The sequence below is a fragment of the Protopterus annectens genome, chromosome 13.part0, assembly GCF_019279795.1.
Source record: "Protopterus annectens isolate FY-2018-M chromosome 13.part0, PAN1.0, whole genome shotgun sequence".
Taxonomy (NCBI): domain Eukaryota; kingdom Metazoa; phylum Chordata; order Ceratodontiformes; family Protopteridae; genus Protopterus; species Protopterus annectens.
In genome coordinates this window covers 1,024,516,630-1,024,536,699 of record NC_056747.1, presented here as the reverse complement: position 1 = coordinate 1,024,536,699, position 20,070 = coordinate 1,024,516,630, and positions in this window count along the sequence as shown.

Below are 20,070 nucleotides of genomic sequence, written 5' to 3'. Positions count from 1 at the left end.
CCTCTTATGAACCTATGAGCCTATGAACCTATGAGTTATGCTTGTTACATTCTGTCAAACACATCAATATCCTTTAAGGTAACATTTTATAAAAGCAATCACCTTAGTGTTTGCTTCATCTTTGTTCTTCTGTTAGCACTTAATATCTTAACCCAAGACCCCAAGAAACAGTTATGACCCAATGAGGAAAAAGAGGGAAGGAACAATGAGTGGTTCCTTTACTGGTCAAGAGATAGGTTCAGCATTGTCTTCTCTGGTCCATGTCTGACCATCAAATCTGCTTTCCAGGTCCTTAATTGCTCGGTTCATTCTTATTCACCTGCTTGTGAGGATCAGTAGAACTGGGAGTGGTACCATCATCAGTCAAGTGACCAGGATTTTTACACTACACACACACATGCAGGTGAGCATTCCACTTACAGGGCATGGGATGGCTTAGGCACAGAACTGTTACTCATTTCCACAAGTGATAAAAAACACAGATAGTCCAGTCTCTCCAAGTGAGTGCATCATGAACACTTTTCCAGTCTCCACTAGGGAAATTAGAGACCTTGTGTACCTGGACATTAATCCCCACCACTCCACTCAAAGAGAGGTGAGCAGGCCCAACCTCTTCACTCCCCTCTTTCACACCAGCTCCAAATTAAACTTGCCTCACTTGTCTCATAATCAGAACTCAGTCACTCTACACCAACAGATCTGGCAGCTATAGCATTGTAGTAATTCCATAATGGGTTAAAAGACGTGCATATAGCTACTTTATCAACATTTGCTGATACATATTTAGAAATGATCTGTTTCCAGGTGGTTTTGTATAAAAATATACCATCATATATTTCCCATCTTTTTGGAAATAGATACGCATCAAGTATGCACACTTTTGCTTACCAAGCTCCACATCTGTGTAATCTACTACCTCCGTGGCTTCAGGAGTGTTCCACGCTGGCCTTTTTTAAAAGATCACTCAGGGGTTACCTGTTTGATCTTGCTTTTAACCATAACTCTACACACCATTTCCAGGTTTTTTAATTATTTTTATCAACCACAATTCTTATTATTTGTAATTTATAGATTTTTTCGTACTCTTCATATTTATTTTATTGTTTTACTTTGTATCTCTATCTGTGTAAATGAATAATTTATTATTCTTCAAATGCTTTGTGTGAAGCCCTTTAATAAAGTTGATGTTGAAGCTGAGGTTTATGAGTTGCTTATGATGGTGGACGTTGCATCATAAGCACAAGACAAAAAGCATGTATGGTGATCAGGTCCTCCTGTCTCATTGTAATTTTATCAATGATTAATTAAGAAAATATGGAGTTTGCAACCTTTTGATAGTGAAATCATTACTGAACTCACTCCAGAATGTAGCTCACTAGAGAACAAAATTTTATACATTTTAGCTTTGATAAATTGTGGTCACATTAAGTAAAACATTACAGTGCCTTAGATGTCATCACCTTCTTACAGGTATATTTTAGGAGTTCTTTAAAACTCATGTTTAGGCTGGTTTTATTAAGTCATCCTTGTTTATTCTGTGATGCATGGTTGGGTAGTGTTTTAAGCAAAGGGTAACTATTTTTTTTTCTCTAGGTGTTTCTGCTGACCATCAAGCAACAACAAGGGCATATTTGATTTGACACAGACTCCACCCATGACAAACATGAGTTCCTGCATCATTGCAAGGTGTGCTGTGCCCTCCCCCCACATTTGTATGTTTACACACACACACACACACACACACACACACACACACACACACACACCTGTGAGGGCTGCCATCAACAGTTGGAGACCATTGTGTCCGCATTTCCCCTGTTCTACATCCCTTGATGTCATGCAAGCCTTTGCTTGCAAGGAAGCAATCAGTCAAACAGAACCATCATCTCCTTCCTCCCAAGATGGGTGAGATGGTGTAAGCTGTTTTTTTGTTTGTTTTTTTTTTTGCCTTCCTTTTCCTGTCTCTTCCAAAGCAAGAGCCACTAATAAATCTCTGGTTATCATTGTCATAGTCAGGGCTTTATCAATCTATACCATAGAGCCAGGACTTAAGGGTGATTATTTGTTGAAGTTCCCATGTCAGAGAAGGATGGAATTCTGAGCACATCCCAGACAACTCAGGTTTGATTAATGGCCCAAAAACTGAAGGAACCAACCATTTGTGATGGGATAGGAGTGAGCAGTAGATTCTAGATCACCCATCACCAGGGGGGGATGGGCTTGACAGAGTCCTGCTGCGAGTCACATGACTGTTATCTAGAGGAAGTTCAGGTACTACAGCTCCTGCAACTCAAGACATAGGTGTGTGCTAGGCTAATGACCACTAGGGCCTTTTAAGTCTAGCAATGCATCCCAAATCTTTGAGAAGTTCTGATACCCTTGATAAGTGTAAGAAGGGGCTTGAGGGATGAAACATTTACAAGCAGAGGCCCTAGGAAATGAACCATTTACAGGCTGCTTGTGTCTATTAGAGACATAGTTGCCAAACCAGGGATGAATTTCCAGTTCCCAAGCCAATTGGCCAAGTTATACTTGAGCTGGATTAGGGAGGAACTCTTTTTCACATGGATGGAGAGCCTGTTCCAGAGAAGAAGTAGTCTCTGGGATACAGACATGTCTGTCCAGCAGGTTCTATTTGTATCGTAGTTAATGTTTAAGTCTTTAGAACAGGTAATGCTGGTGCTATTTGTTTTGCGGTTATGCAGGCAGTGGGGACTGACAATGCTTTATACGCCAGTCATAGATCTCCCCTCAACAGCCTGTAGGAGGCAAAATACAGGGATAAGGCTTTGAGATGGTCTGTATAGGACATGTTACTTATGACCTGCATTCTTTTAGTGAGGAACATTTGTGGACATTCCAATTGTTGAATATACCTGGTTAGCTACATACCAAAGGGGGCATTGTACGCAATGATTGATCTGATGAATGCTGAATATAGTGGAACAATGACCTCCCTGGACATAGATGCCAAACCTTTATTTCTAAATTGCACAACACAGAATGATTTCCTCAGTACAGATATGGTCACAGGGCTGCATTGTCAAAATTATAGTTATCTGGTGTGGATGACTTCCCAAAGGATATTATTATGCATTTCTTGGCATTTATATTTTTTTAAACAAGGAACATCTTTATTAAATTATCAACTTATGACATAATCAATAATACATTTACATAAATGAAAATGAACTGTATTGACATATAATCTTCTATACATTCATTGTCAGTCAAACATTACAGGTCATTCAGTTCCTGCCTTTCTTTAAACCTCATTCCTCATCCAAAACATTACTCTACATGTAGTGTTCCCACAATTCCCATTTTTTTGTGTAATGTCCTCCTACCGTTTTCTAAAGATTCCACTTCCAGTTCTTTTATCTCTACTACTATATTCACTGTTCTAATATGGTTGGTTTAGACTTTGATTTCCATTTTCTAGTAATTGCTTTTTTGGCAGCTATAGAATTAAACTCAGTGAGGCTGTATGCTATCTAGGCAATTCCAATTATGTATCACAGCTCAATAAAATAGTTTCCATAGTTACACCAATTTGCACAAGCAGTATTTCTAACATAATATTCTGCAGGGAATTGTTAAAGTCTGCCAGCTCATTGTACTCCCAAAAATATGTTCCCAATTACCACTTTCTTCCCCATCACACCTCCAACATTTGCATTCTAGCTGAGGAGAAATCGTTGAAGTCTGCTTAGGGTACAAAAATATCTATGCAAACATTTCCAACCAAAATCCTAAATCCCAAGACTTTATTGCATATTTGGGAGCCATACATATATGCATATATCTTCCAATTGTTTTTTTTTTTTGTGAATTGCTTATCCAATCTCTCTCCAGTCCTTTCTAACCTCCTGTTATTAATTCCTATAATTATCATGCAATATTTTATATGCCCTACTAATTGTCTGTTTTTAACAGCAGCTTCTGTTCTAGATTCTACTAAAAAATGTACCAGTGCTGGTCTTTCACTTAGGATCTCTCTATTCCCTTCTCTTTGCATATACTCTGATATCAATCTTTGATAGGGAAGCCAATCACTAGCCTGCAGTCCAAAAGTATTCTACACCTCTTCCCATTCTATTCATAGGTTCATAGGTTGATACTAGGCTATCTGCCCTAGGGCATTTATAAGCCTAGCCAGAGTGTGTTTAGCTTTCGCCACCCTTTTAGATTAGTTGACTGTGCCTCTGTATAGTAGGTCACAGAAGGTAGCCCTTTTAAGGTTAGTTTACTGTACCTCTGTCAGGCAGGGACACAAAAGAGATCCCAGGGGCAAACTTATGATCTCCCATCCACTCGTCAAGATTTCTCTTGAAGAGGGTCAGTGAGGGGCTCTGCCTAACATGGATTGGGATTTTGTTCCAGAGTGAGGGGAGCCTCTGGGATATGAATCTGTACCTCCAGCATGTCCTATTTATTTCTGTGCTGAGGTTCAAGTCCCTGGAGTGTGTAGCTCTAAGGGATTTGGATTTCCTGAGGTGAAGCATGTCCATTAATTCTGGGTTGGACATGGCTTTATACGTCAGACACAGATCGCCTCTGAGTAGGCGGTACGCAACTGAGTAGAGCTGGAGTTTCTTTAGCTGAACTCCATAGGGCATCTGTTTGAGCCCCTTGATCCTCTTGGTGAGATACTTTTGGGGTCTTTCCAGTTGCTGAAGGTGTCGAGTGAGGTACATCCCAAACAGGGCATTGTACTCAATTATGGGCCTGATAAGTGATGAGTAGAGGGGCACAAAGACCTCTCTTGATCTAGATGTGAACCCTTTCATGATAAGGTGGGCTATATAGAAGGTCTTTCTAACCACTTTGGCAACGTGATTGTCAAAGGAGAGATTTCTTTCTACTTGGGTCCAATTACTTCTTCCGTACTTAATGGATTACCACCTATGCGGTAATTTGTGGGCACTTTGTTTTTCCCAAAGGGGATGACTATGCACTTTTTGGCATTTAGCTTTAGGCCATGGCTCTGGCACCAGTTATCCATCTCTGAGAGACCCTTTTGGGGGATGCTTGTGTCAGCCAGAGAGTCGATTACAGCACCCAGTTTGCAGTCATCTGTGAACTTGGTCAGCCATAGTCCACCCGTGTTAGCCTGTACCTCGGAGAAATATATACCGAACAAGAGAGGTCCCAGGACTGAGCCTTGTGGGACACCACTTGTAACTGGTTTAGAGTCTGACATGGCACCTGCTATTCTGACCATGTGGGTTCTATCCCTGAGCCAGTTTGCAACCCATCTTGTGACATAGGGGTTGATATTTAAGCTGGTGAGCTTATTTATGATGCCCGAGTGGGGTATTGTGTCAAAGGCTTTTGCAAGGTCCAGGTAGGCTGTGTGGATTACCTTCCCTTCATCTATGGCTTTGGTAACTGTTTCAAAGAAGTCGACCAGGTTCAAGAGGCAAGATCTGCCCTTAACAAAGCCGAATTGGGTAGGATCCAGTGTCTGGAGGTTCCTAATGTCTTTGTTTATGATTTCCATGATGATACGCTCCATAGCTTTGCAGACCAGGCTAGTCAGGCTTATAGGGCGATAGTTTCCGGGGTCTGTTGTGGCACCACCTTTGTGGAGTGGGACCACTGTTGCTGTACGCCATTCCTTGGGTACATATTCTGTAGTAAGGCTGAGATTGAACAGTGACTTTATATGAGGGTTTAGTTCTTCTTGGAGCTCATGTAAGACACAGCCAGGGACATCGTCTGGCCCCATTGATGCTGTGTTTTTCGCTTTGGAGAGGGCAGCTCTCACCTGTACATCTGTGATCTCAGGAAGGCTACACTCTGTTGGGATAGACATTTGCTCTTTTGGGGGGGAAGGGGGAGAGAAGTTTGCACTGAACCTTTCTGCCAGGATGTTGGCAATGTCTGTGGGTTCAGTGTACTTTTTGTCATTTTGCACTAACTCAGAGCATATCTGGGAGTTGCCTCCCAGGTTTCTGACATAACTAAAGAAGGCCTTGTGATTATCTTTAGTGTCTTATGCAATTTTTCTTTCGAAGCTGCCTTAGATGATTTTATGAGGGATCATAGTTTCTTGCTAGTACTGATCAGTGACGTCTTGCCTTTTTGGGATTTTGCTCTGTCATGTAGTAGCTTTCTCCTTCTGTTGTATAGCTTATTTATGGCCGGTGTCCACCGACAGGTCTCCTGCCTTTGGAGGAGTGAGTCTTGGTTTTATTTGGGATAGCATGCTCCATGCATTCCTGTAGGTGTCCATAGAATGCTTTTGTAAAGGATTCTGCATTTTGGGCCATATTTTCCACTGGCCCAAGGGCTTTGAAGGATTCCACCTCAGTTTTGAGAAGTGTGAAGTTTGCTTTTGAGAAGTTCTTCTTCCTTGGCTGGGGTTGGGGATGGAATATGGATGTCCAGTGAAATTTGTTTATGGTCTGATCTTACCAATGAGGGGTATACCTCTGGTGTGGAACATAGAGACCCCATGTTGGTGATGACCAGATCCAATATGTTTTCCCCTCTTGTGGGAGTGGTGACCAGTTGTTCCATAGCATTTGAGTTTATAAATTCTAGGAACCGTTGGGTGAGGGTGTTTGGGCTTGAGTAGTTTTCCCAATCGATGTTTGGGTAGTTGAAGTCACCCAGTATAATAGTGTTTGGAGAGATCTTCATATTCTTCAGTGTTCTCAGGAAAGCCGAGTGAGGTTCCTGTGTTTGGGAGGGTGGTCTGTAGCAGGCTACAAACTGAAAGGCAGTTTTTCCCACTGTTAGTTGCACATGGATGGTCTCCGATGCTTCGTGCAGTGCCACTAACCTGGAGGTGTGGGTATTTTTGATAAATATGGATACTCCCCCTCCTTTTGTGGTTCGGCCCGAGTTTTGGGGCTGGAAAGCATGGTATGAAGTATAACCTGTTAATGCTGGGGTGCACTCGGGAGCCTTGAACCAGGTTTCTGCTACTGCACAGATATCGATATTCAACATATTGAGGAGAGTCTCGAGTGCGTGCATCTTGAGGTTTAGACTTCTGGCATTGAGCAGCATAACCCTTAGTTTTTTTTTTCTTTGTGTTATCTATAGGGGTGGGTTTGTCTTTTGAGCCTTGCCTAAAAAAGGCACTATGGGGAGGCAAGAGCCTTTGCCAGTATTCAAAAACCCAGGGGTGACAGGTGCAAGCTGTCCTTAGCGAAGCAACGTAGCTTGTCGAGCCCTTTCCCTCTCTAATTATTTGCTCCCAATACCTTGGTTCATTTCCCAGTTTTCTCCAGTAATTTCCAGTCTCCATCTTGCCTAGTGTCTGTACCCCTAATTGCAGTCGACCCTATCAGCAGAATCTCCTTTCTCCATTCCCGTGTTGGCTTAATTCTTATAATAGTTTCTGCTACTTTATGAATACAATATTGTGTATGGTTATTATTATTCTTCCTAACAATTTGCATCCAAAATGACAGTCTCTCCTTATTTCTTGAGCCCCCCCATTTCATCATCATCTTTGTCTATTTTGAATTATAGCTTTGTGCTTGTGCTGTGTAGAGGAGTCTTAACTGAAACTTACCCCTTCAAATCAGGTAATTCCAAAACACCTTGTTCTAGTGGAAAGATCAGCTTAACCCACTTGTATTTTGCCCTCTTCCTCTCCCAGATGAAATCATTCAATTCTTTATTAATTGCTATCCAAAATTTCTCCTCTGGTTGATAAAGATATGCCTGACCTCTGTATAAAACTAAAAGTACTAAAAACATTTTCACTGCTTGCATCTTTCTACCCATATCCATAAACAGAGCTTCCAATTTCTTAGTTTTATATTATCTTTTGTTTAATCCCTTCCCACATATCATTGGCTGCCATAACAGAATCCATTTTAACCCTTACTCCTAAGTACTTCATTTTATCATGTCTCCATAAATATGCATATTGCTGAACTAATGTGAGTGTGGGTACATAGTTTACAGCTATTATCTTTGGTTTATCCTCAATAATTTTGTATTCCAAAAATACTTGAAACTGTCTCAGAAAATTCAACAACACTGAAATGCCCTTTTCTTTTATCAAGTACATTAAAATATCATCTGCAAATAAATTTAACTTTCTTGATTACCAAACCAATTATATCTTTCAGTTTCTGAGTCCCTTATTTTCTTTACCAACTGTTCTAAATATAAAGCAAATAGTAAAGGGGAATGACGGCACCCTTGCCGGGTTCCTCTGTTCAAACAGAACCTATCAAAGAAGACCCCCCCCACCCACTTTAATTTTCACTTTCAATCCCTCATATATCTTCCTAATTAACCTTATTATTGTGTCAAGGAGTGCTAATGGTTCCATTGTCCTCCTCTAAAATCCCAGCTTACTCTGTTGAATGCTTTCTATGCATCAAGACTGCACAACCTTTAAGGCTGAATAACACACCTGATACTCTTGTAATAGGTGACTCTATTGTCAGACACATTGATGTCCCACTCACCAGGCTGAATAAAGAGAAGGTCACAGTGAGCTGCCTGTTGGGAAAGAGGATCCGCCACATAACGCAAGCACTCAGGTCACTTCAAAGCAAATACAAATGACTCAGTCATTGTACATGCTGGCATGAATGACCTGAGATGTACCTCCCTCAACTACATGAAAAGAGACATAGAGGAGCTCTCTGATCATGTAGCCCAGGCCGGTATGACCCTGACCTTGAGCAGCATCTTACCCTCACCTAGAATGATGCCACAGTATAAAGACAAAAAAATCGATTTTAACAATTGGCTAAGATTTTGGTGTCATTCAAAGGGGATCCAGTGTCTGTCAGCCTGGGATGACATGCTCAACAAGCCACGTTGCTTCGCTAGGGATGGCTTGCACCTGTCACCCCTGGGCTTTCTGATATTGGCAAAGGCTCTTGCCACCCCCATAGTGCCTTTTTTAGGCAAGGCTCAAAAGTCAAACCCACCTTCATAGACAGCACAAGGAACAAGAAACTAAGGGTAATGCTGCTAAACACCAGAAGTCTTAACCTCAAGATGCATGCACTCAAAGCTCAACTCAGTATGGAGAACATCGATATCTGTGCAGTGACAGAAACCTGGTTCAAGGCTCCAGAGACCACCCCAGCACTACCAGGTTATACCTCATATCATGCTTTTCAGCCCCAAAACTCGGACCGAACCACAAAAGGAGGGGGAGTTCCCATATTTATCAAGGATATCCACACCTCCAGGTTAGTGGCATTGCACGAAGTATCGGAGACCATCCATGTGCAACTGACAGTGGGCAAGACTGCTTTTCAGTTTATAGCATCCTACAGACCACCTTCTCAAAGTCAGGAATCCCACTCGGCTTTCCTGAAAACATTGGAGAACATGAAGATCTCTCCAAACACCATTATATTGGGCGACTTCAACTACCCAAACATAGACTGGGAGCATTACTCAAGCCCCAGCACATTAGCCCAAAGGTTCCTGGAATTTATAAACTCAAATGCTATGGAACAACTAGTCACCACTCCCACAAGAGAGGAAAACATACTAGACCTGATCATTACCAACATGCGGACTCTATGCTCCATACCAGAAGTATATCCCTCATTGGTAAGATCAGACCATAAATTAATTTCACTGGATATCCACATGCCGACCCTACCCCCAGCCCAGAAAACCACAGTGAAAAACTTCTCAAAAGTGAACTTCGCACTTCTCATAACCGAAGTGGAATCCTTCAAGGCCCCAGGGCCAGTGGAAACTACGGCCCAAACTGCAGAATCCTATATAAATGCATTCTACAGACATCTCCAGGAATGCATGGATCATGCTATCCCAAACAAAATCAAGACCCAATCATCCAAAGGTAGGCGTCCAGTCTGGTGGACCCCAGCCATAAATAAACTGTACAACAGAAGGAGGAAGCTACTACATGATAGAGCAAAATCCCTAAAAGGGAAGGCATCTCTGATCAGTACTAGCAAAAAATTACGATCCCTCATAAAATCCTCCAAGGCCAGCTTCAAGTGAAAAATTGCACAGGACACTAAAGACAATCATAAGGCTTTTTTCAGTTATGTTAGGAACCTGGGATGCAACTCCCAGACTTGTTCTGAGTTGATTCTAAACAACAAAAAATACACTGAACCCACAGACATCGTCAATATCCTGGCAGACAGGTTCAGTGCAAACGTCTCCACCCCTTCCCCACAATAGAGCAAGTATCTATCCCGGCAGAGTGCAGCCTCCCAAACATCACTGATGCTCAGGTGAAGGCCACCCTCTCCAAAGCAAAAAACACTGCTTCCATGGGACCAGATGGCATCCCGGGTTGCATCCTACATGAACTCCAAGAAGAACTAATCCCTCAAGTAAAACTGCTGTACAATCTCAGCCTCACTACAGGATATGTGCCCAAAGAATGGCATACAGCAACAGTGGTCCCACTCCACAAAGGTGGTGCCTCTGTGGACCCTGGAAACTATTGCCCCATAAGCCTGACTAGCCTAGTCTGCAAGGCTATGGAGAGGATCATCATGGAACTCATAAACAAAGACATTGGGGACCTACAGACACTAGATCCTACCCAATTTGGCTTCGTCAAGGGCAGATCCTGCCTTTTGAACCTGGTAGACTTCTTCAAAACAGTCACTAAGACAATAGATGAAGGGAAGGTAGTCCACATAGCCTATCTGGACCTCGCAAAGGCATTTGACACAATACCCCACTCGGGCATCATAGATGAGCTATCCAGCCTAAATATAAACCCCTATGTCACAAGATGGGTCGCAAACTGGCTCAAAGACAGAACCCACAGAGTCAGAGTTGCTGGAGCCATGTCAGACTCGAAACCGGTCACAAGTGGCATCCCACAAGGTTCTGTCCTGGGACCTCTCTTGTTCGGTATTTACTTTTCTGAGGTACAGGCCAACGTGGGTGGACTATGGCTCACCAAGTTCGCAGATGACTGCAAACTGGGCGCCATAATCGACTCTCCAGCTGACAGAAACATCCTTCAAAAAGGTCTCGCAGATATGGATAACTGGTGCCAGAGCCATGGTCTAAAGCTAAATGCCAAAAAGTGTATAGTCATACCCTTTGGCAAAAACAATGTGCCCACAAATTACCACATAGGTGGTAACCCATTAAGTACAGAGAAAGTAATTCGGGATCTGGGGACCCAAGTTGATAGCAATCTCTCCTTTGACAACCACATTGCCAGAGTGGTTAGCAAGACCTTCTACATAGCCCACCTCATCATGAAAGGATTCACATCTAGATCAAGAGAGGTAATCCTGCCCCTTTATTCATCCCTTATCGGGCCCATCATAGAATACAATGCCCCCTTTGAGATGTACCTTACCCGACACCTGCAGCAATTAGAAAGACCCCAAAAGTACCTCACCAGGAGGATCAAGGGACTCAAACAGATGCCATATGCTGCTCGGTTAAAAAAATTCCAGCTCCACTCAGTTGCATACCGCCTACTTCGAGGCAATCTATGCCTGACATATAAAGCTATGTCCAACCCAGAATTAATGGACATGCTCCACCTCAGTAAATCTAAATCCCTTAGAGCCATGCGCTCGAGGGACTTGAACCTCAGCACAGAAATAAATAGAACATGCTGGAGGGACAGATTCATAACCCAGAGGCTCCCTTCACTCTGGAATAGAATTCAAATTCATGTTAGGCAGAGCACCTCACTGACTCTCTTCAAGAAGAATCTTGATGAGTGGATGGGGGATCGTAGGTTTGTCCCGGGGATTACTTCCGTGTCACTATTAGACAGAGGAACAGTAAACTAAACTTTAAAAAGGGCACAGTATACTCAAATCAAAGGGTGGCGTAAGTCAAACAAAATAGGGTTAGGCTTATAAATGCCCCAGGGCAGATAGCCTAGTATGAACCTATGAACCTATGAACAGTGGTATTTTCTCACATTCTGCTTTTCTTTGGATCATCAATGTTCTGTTAATTTGTAAAATGTTTGCCTTCTCTCCATAAAACCACACTGGTCCATATCTATCAATTGTTGGCATCTCATTTGCCATTCTTTTAGCCATTATAGATGTGACGGTCCTTACTTCAGGCCAGTAATCAAGGAGCCTCAATCCTCACCACTGACACCAGTGAGGGACAATCACTAGAAACAAATATGGATACACACAGTATTTTCAGTATTTGCAGCTCTTTGCACCAAGCACAATTTCCCTTAACAGCACACGGGGAGCACAATTCAGATCTGGGGCTGGACTCTCTATTTCTCTCTCTCTCTCCCTAGGCCCCAAACAAGACTCCACATTGACCACTTTGGAGCACTGTGTCCCTGTTCTAAATAGCTGACACCCACACTTGGATATTTGATTTTCTCACACACACACACACACACACACACACACACACACACACACACACACACACACACACACACACACACACACACACACACACACACACACACACACACACACACACACACACACACACACACACACACACACACACACACAAACACACCTGGGAAAGGCTGGCACAGATTTACCAGCTGTGCCCCCTCTGCCCAGACTATAAGATAATTACTCTACCACCAGTCAGTTACGCTAAAGCTCTTACAAGGGTACCCAGTTATACTGAGTAAAATTAATATAATACAAATGGTAGAGTTTGACCAATGCAGCAAGACTTTCAGGAGTGGCCAGTGTCACTAAAATAAGCATAAGTACTCTTAAGATGTTAAAAGTATTCTCTAAAAGACCAGCCACAATGAAAGGTATAGAAATATTTAATAATAAATAATAAAATAGAAAACATGAGAATACTGAATATCTAGTTACAATAAACACAAGAGTTTCAATCACAGGAGATATAAAAAATAACACAGTTGGATAGATTTACATAGATGCGGAAAAACAAAATTAATCTCACTATATTTTCCCTGACTGACTAAACAATTACTAGTTGTTACTTACTACAGCAAGGCAAGATGATGAGTGTTGAGTTCCTTACTACAGCAAGGCAAGATGAGGTGTGAGATTGTGTGAGATATCTGTGAGATATCTTTCCTGTCAGGCTCCAGAAAACAAAGTGCTGCTGTGAGAGTTCCATCATATCTCTCTCTCTAATATCTAGAAAATCATTTCAGTGCTGATTATAGAATGACATCGCATCTGGTCATCTGACTCTGGTACAATACATACCCAGAGCTTTGATCAGATCTGTTGCAGCATCTGAAAGCTATAATACAATTTCAAAAACTTTCACCCTTCCAGGGTAGCAATTAGTTCACCCCTAAGGACAATACAGTAAGATTCCTAGTCCTGGTTTTCCCAGATATTTTTGTCTCTGGCTGCAATCAGACCTGCAAGATAAAATCTTTATGGCCTTAACCAACCCATTTAATTTTCAACCTATTTTTCAAAATTAGCTGGACTGAGATTAACCTCTTTCCTTTCAGAAGACTCTGTTAAAACATATACATTTAATCAGTTACAATAATATTCTCTGACATACATTTATATATCTTTCCTGTCCAGCGGGTCCCACTGTTGATGCATTTTTAACACAAGCAACTTTGCAAATACATTTTTAACACAAGCATCTGTACAAATCAGTGTGATGGACAAATGACATAAACTTCTTTACAAAACTCCAGCTAGCTATGCTGGCATATGTTACACATGCACTGCCCTACTCTCCCTGGCACAAATGACACTACCTCATATTATCACATCCCCCCTTTGAAGACTCAAGCTAGTTTTTCAAGTGACCCTGGAAAATGTTTCTTGAGAGAAATAGGCCTGTCTGGGAACACATTAACCAATACCCTGTCTTCAGAGCCCATTTGCATTGTCATTGTTGACCCCACTATGGTGCTGCACTGTCATGTCATATGCCTGCATCCCTAGGCTCCACCTTAGTAACTTGGCATTTTGCTGGCTGGCATGATGTAGCCATGTTAATGGATTGTGGTTTGTAACAATAGTGAATTTCCTTCCATACAGATAGGGCTGAAGTTTCTGTAGTGCCCATACTATGGCTAGACATTCTTTTTCTACAGCTGCATAACATTCCTCCCTGGGTTGGAGTCTGTGGGTGAGATACTTAACTGGATGCTCTTCTCGCTCTGAAGAGACCTGGCTGAGTACAGCCCCCACCCATTGGTTGGAAGCATCTACCTGCCATCCACTGCAAATACTCAGTACCAGAGCCTCCCTTTCATGGTAAGGCTTCATTATGTTAACACGGTATAATTTGTGCCCCTGCCTATGGCCTAGCAGGTTTACCATGTAATTAACATCACTGGCTTTCCTCACTACTTCAAAGGGTCCCCCCAAGCTGCCTACAGCTTATTGTGTCTGACAGGAATGAGCACCATTACCAGCTGCCCCAAGCATTCCTGTCATACCAGATTTCTGCTGTTGGGCTCCTGTCAGGTTCTCCTGGGCCAAGCCTATCAGGTCCCTAAGCCTTGTCCTGATGTTTAGGACATATGCCACAACAGATTCCTTATGGAATTCACACTCACCATTACACTCATCACAAATCAAATCTAAAGGTTCCCTCACCCTATTCCCATACAGCAACTCAAAGGGTGAAAAACCTGTGGATTCCTGAGGTACCTCTCTGTATGCAAACAGCAGATGAGGCAAATATTTGTCCTACTCTCTCTCTCTCTTAAACTGGTCTGTAAATTGCCCTTAGCATGGTCTTTAGTGTAGAGTTTAACCTCTCCACACGACCATTAGTCTGGTGGTGGTAGGGGTGGTCTTTAGGTGCTTCACACCCCAATGCTTCCACAGACAAGCCACTAGGTCTGACATGAAATTGGCACCTCTGTCAGTCAGAATTCCCCTCAGAAATCCTACCCTGCTGAAAATCTCTAACAAAGCATTTGCCACCTTTTCTGCCTTGATGGAGAACAGAGTCACCACCTCAGGGAAGCAGAAGCCCCAAAATATCCATAGCTGCCCTCTAAAACAGCTCTTCAATCACAGGCAAAAGCATCAAAGGAGCTTTAACCTTGTCTCCTGCCTTGCCTACCTTTTGGCACTGCTCACAGGCCTTGCAATATCCTGTTACATCCCTTGGAATCCCAGTCCAATAAAAGTTCTGCATAATACATCTCTTGGCATGCTTTATGCCCATAATGACCTGCAAAAGGAATGTCATGGGCTATGGCTAGAAGTGCCAGATGGTAGACTCTAGGCACTACTAGCTGCTGTATTACCTCACCCTCTAGCCCTCCCTCAAGGGTCCACTCTCTATACAGTAATCCTTTGTTTCAGTATACAGACAGGGTTTAAGTCCTCTGAGGAAAAGGAGAACTGTCCTGTTTCTGAAGGCTGCACATCGCCATCACCAGACTGGTTGCCTTCCTGGTTGCTGGTCCATGCTACAGCTGTGATTAAAGCTGAAATAATTTCCTCTCTAGTCAGGTTGACATGTACCAGTCCTTTGGTTTTGCACACCTTGGCCAACCATTTTTTGTCAGCTTGCCATTATTCTCTATTGACATCTTTGCCTGCTTTCCCCTGACTAAACTAAACTAACACAAATAAATAAAACTAATGTGAAAATGAAATTCTGTATGTTTGCCCTGTGGTTGCTGAATGCACACACCTTCAGTGACAACTGCCCACAGGCTACTGAAGTTCAACTAATATCCCAGCCAGCTGCCACTAATATGTGATGGTTCCCTACTCCTGGCCAGTAATCAATGAGCCTCAATCTTCATCACTGACACTAGTGAGGGACAGCCACTAAGAACAAAAATGGATACACACAGTATTTTCAGATGCAACATTTGGCACCAAGCACAATTTCCCTTAACAGCACACAGGGAGCACACTCCAGACCTGGGGCTGGACTCTCTCTCTCCAGGCCCCAAACAAGACTCCACACTGACCACTTTGGAGCTCTGTGTCTGTGTTCCAAGTAGCTGACACACACACTTGGATATTTGATTTTCACACACACACACACACACACACACACACACACACACACACACACACACACACACAATCTCACACATGCACTCTCACACACACACACACACACACACACACACACACACACACACACACACACACACACACACACACACACACACACACACACACACACACACACACACACACACACACACACACACACACACACCTGGGAAAGGCTGGCACAGATTTACCAGCTGTGCCCCCTCTGTCCAGATTATAAGGTAATTACAAATTACACTGCCAACAGTCAGTTACACTAAGGGTCTTACAAGTGTACCCAATTATACTGAGTAAAATTAATACTAATACAAATGGTTGAGTTTGACCAATGCAGCAATGTTTTCATGACCGGCCACAGGGTCACTAAAATAAGCATAAGCACTCTTAAGATGTTAAATGTATTCTCTAAAAAAACAGCCACAATGAAAGGTATAGAAATATTTAATAATAAATAATAATATAGAAAACATAAGAATACTAAATATCTAGTTACAATAAACACCAGAGTTTCAATCACAGGAGATATAAAAAATAACACAATTAGATAGATTCACACAGATGCAGAAAAACAATACTTAACTAATCTCACTATGTTTTCCTGACTGACTAAAGAATTATTCTTCCCTAGTTATGTTACTTGCTACAGCAAGGCAAGATGAGGTGTGAGGTTGTGTGAGATATCTATGAGAGATCTTTCCTGTCAGGTTCTGAAAAACAAAGTGCTGCTGCAAGAGTTCCATTATATCTCTCACTAATATCTAGAAAATCATTTCAGTGCTGATTATAGAATGACATCACATCTGGTCACTTCACTCTGGTACAATAACACCCAGAGCTTTGCTAAGATCTGTTGCAGCATCTGAAAGATATAATACGATTTCAAAATCTTCCACACTTCACCCCTAAGGACAATATAGTAAGATTCCTACTCCTGTTTTTTCCGGGCTTATTTGTCTCTGGTTGCAATTCAGACCGGTAAGATAAAATCTTTATGGCCTAAGCCAACCCATTTAATTTTCAACCTATTTTTCAAAATCAGCTGGACTGAGATTAACCTCTTCCCTTCCAGAAGTCTCTGTTAAAACATATACATTTAATCAGTTATAATAATACTGTCTGACATACATGTATATTTCTTGTCTGTCTAGCAAGACCCACTGTTGATGCATTTTTGACACAAACAACTTTACAAATACATTTTAACACAAGCATCTGTACAAATCAGTGTGATAGTCAAATAACATAACATTCTTTACAAAGCTTCAGCAAGCTATGCTGGCATATATTGCACATGCACTGCACTACTCTCCTGGCACAGATGTCACTACCTCATATCATCACAATAGACATTAACACTTTATAATCAAGGTTTAGAATCAAAATGGGCCTATATGAAACTGGAGCTAATGGGTCTTCTACCAATTTTAAGCATTACAGCCACCAGAGCTTTCTTCCAGGATGTTGGTGCTTTTCATCCTTTTAAAATACTGTTAAACAAAACCTTCCAGATCTTTATCACTTTCTTCCCTCCTAGCTTCCAAACTTCTACAGGAATACCATCTATTTCTGGAGGGACTTTCCTGCAGATTGGTTATACATCACCATTTTTATCTCATCTCCTCCTATCCTAACTTTTAATAATTGAGCCTAATCTACCTGTAACCTTGGTGTATTTAATTCTTCCATAAACATTTCCATTTGTACTTTTTGTTGATTTCCACATCTTGACATTTAGTTTTAGTCCATGGCTCTGATATAAACTGTTTGTGTCAGCCCTTTCTGGAGAACATTATTGTTGGTGGTAGATTACATGATTGCTCCTAATTTGCAGTCCTCTGCAAACTTGGCAAGCCAGAGGCCCTTGACATTGTTCTTGACTTCACAGAAAGAAATTCCAAAAAGCAACAGTCCCAGGACTGATCCCTGAGGGACTCTTCTTGTGACTGGTCTCTTTGTAGAGGTAGACTCCTCAATTCTAACTTCCTGAGCCCTGTCTGTGACACAACTGTCTATCCACTGGATGACATAAGGGTTTATACCTAACCTCTTGTGGTTGTCAACAATACCTGAGTAAGATATTGCACCAAATGCCTTGGCCAGGTCAAGGTAGACATGTGAACCATTTTGTCCTCATCCTTTGCTTTGGTGACTTTTTCAAAGAAGAACATGGGCACCACATCCCTTGGAAGAAGACTGAGCGGTACAGTGTGTGTGTGTGTGTGTGTGTGTGTGTGTGTGTGTGTGTGTGTGTGTGTGTGTGTGTGTGTGTGTGTGTCAAGGGGTGGCCTTTGGCTTACCAAGCAGGTGATAACATTCACACACTTGCATGGGGAAAGCATAGTGGGTCCCCATGGTTACATGGGTAGCTTGTCCTCCTATTCAGAGGTAGGGATATGGCCATAAAAAATACCCCCAGTTGCCAGGATGCTGGCAAGGACACAAGCAATCTTCATGGTTACCTAAGTGATGGCTTTCCCAGGTGAGGCTCACCCCCATATGGTATTGCACATATCTTTCATTTGGCAGGAAAGAATGGGCTTATGATGGTCAACAAGCACAGGTGCTAAAAGAAAACACATTCATAATCCACAATGGATGAAACCTGAGGTCTCCAGTTGTTACCTCCATCTCTCAGTGTCCAGGTAATGGTTGCATTACCATGTTTATTATCTCCTTGCTCGTAGCACCATTGTGATTCATCTTTTAAATAACAGGAATTAAAATGTATAGCTAAAGAAAAATGGTTACCATTTTTGATAGCTTGTAAATTTTATTAGCATTGCTTTTGCCTATTACTGTTTGTCACACTAAGAACAAGTACTACTTTAAACATAGAGATACATAAGCTTCTTAAAGCTTTATCCCTGAAATAATAATAAGGATGCTGTGTGTTTTCAGTTCATCCAAGCTGCCAGCTGCTATGAAATCTGAGCATGTTTTACTTCTCCACTTCGGACTGGAATTGGAGAGCTACAGGTTAGCTAATGACTGTATGAAATGGGTTTTAATTTATTTTATTTTCCTTTACTTTTGTTTATCTGGTTTGTCCAACTGGGTTTAGTAAAAAAAAAACTTTTCAGCGAAGGCCAAGGGAGAAAAGCTCCAACATGCTAAAAACATTTTTAAACAAATATTAAGAAATATACATGAACAGACAATTTATATATATTAACAATTACACATTTATTTCCTAGTTAGATGACATTCATATGGAATAAAGGCAACTATTACAATGTAAATTATACTTACACATTAGGAAATGTTGAACATTGTGCATTTGAAGAGATGTATTAGTGGGTTTGTCAAATAGATGACAGAGCATGTGATTAGTGTTTAGAAATTCAAAGAAATAGAAGTGTGGAAAGGAACTAGATATAGCAGAAAATATTACTATTGTTAAAAGGTGGCATATTAAGCAGGTTCATAGATAATTTCATAAATGACTATCACAAAGTTTATAGATGTGGGGATGGTGAACATTGTCACAAAATAGTGAATATGGCTGGAGGATGCTAGTAAAACTATTCAGTACTTTTCCATTAACGGGGCAACAGCTTTCTTGGCCTTGTTAACGGTGTTGTCGTAATGACAGCTGTATTTTTATTGTATTTTTAACTCTCCCTGCTGCTCCTGCTTTCGTACCTATAAATCTGGATAAGTATGTTCATCATTTCAGAACTGGGCAGGCTACAGTATGAAGAAGTGCTGTGTGTGTAATGGGTATACCTCTCAAACGTCCCTGAATTTCTGCAAAGTCCCTGATTTACGCTCAAAGTTTTACCTCTGTCCCTCATTCTTCTTCTTCTTCTTTCGGCTTTTTCCTGGTCAGGGGTTGCAACATTGGATGATCTGTCTGCTCATGATTGGCAGTGGGGTTTTACAGTGTCAAGTTGCCAGCTCGGCACTCAACCTTCTACAGAAGGCACACACATGCACACACTCACATCTAGGGCCAATTTAGAGTGTCCAACCATTCCAAAATGGTGGTCGGCTAGTGAACAGCTTACACACAGAGCTCCTTATTTCATTTACCTTTTCTAAGTCTTTTTTATATCTCAAAAATTGGGGCGACGATTATAAACAGGGAAAGATTCTACATTCTCTACAGCTTCAGTTATTCATTCAGCATCTC